A 742-nucleotide genomic window follows, 5' to 3' on the forward strand; every position below is an offset into this window, starting at 1 on the left:
TAGAATGTGTACTTAAATAAAGATAATGTACTTGTAGTAATATTCCACTTCTGCTTTACCCAAATATTGTACTTTTTCCATGATGTCTTTCTCTTCTATACGTACTTCACAAAGTGTTCACAATCATCAGTTAGAAGCTACCCATACTGTGAAAGTGTGCTTTTCATCAACTTTCTCACAATACTCCAGTTATAAAGTTATTCAGTGTCCCAGTTAGTACTTACATACTTTAACATAAGAAAGGTCTTTGAAAATGCAGGACTTGGACATGTATACGAGTACTTTAAGCGAGGTTAGTACTTTTGCCTAAATGAATAAATAAAGTGCATACCTCTTCCACTACTTCTGTTGATTAATTTTCTCCTCGGAATTAAAAAGGTATAATAAAAATGTTAACTTGTTTAACACATATTTGACAGTCTTAAATTACCATTTCATTTGTATTGACTAACTATTCCTGAAATGGTGAACTAGAGTTTAATTTGATCAACGACCGATCTTCTGCCTTTGCAAGGCTTCCCGTTGTACTCACCCCATTTGACAGTCAAGAGTACAATTGTGTGGAATACATATTCATATTGTGCGGTTATATTCTCTAATTTGCTAATCATAAAGGCCAACTATTATATTATTGAATGTAAATTCAAAACCATATCAATGGTGCAATACTATTAATATGACAGGAGAGATGTTAATATTCAGTTTTAAAAGTATTCGCAATGTGCAATTAAAAAAATACGTT

This window comes from Gymnodraco acuticeps, unplaced genomic scaffold (genome assembly GCF_902827175.1).
Source record: "Gymnodraco acuticeps unplaced genomic scaffold, fGymAcu1.1, whole genome shotgun sequence".
Classification (NCBI taxonomy): Eukaryota; Metazoa; Chordata; class Actinopteri; order Perciformes; family Bathydraconidae; genus Gymnodraco; species Gymnodraco acuticeps.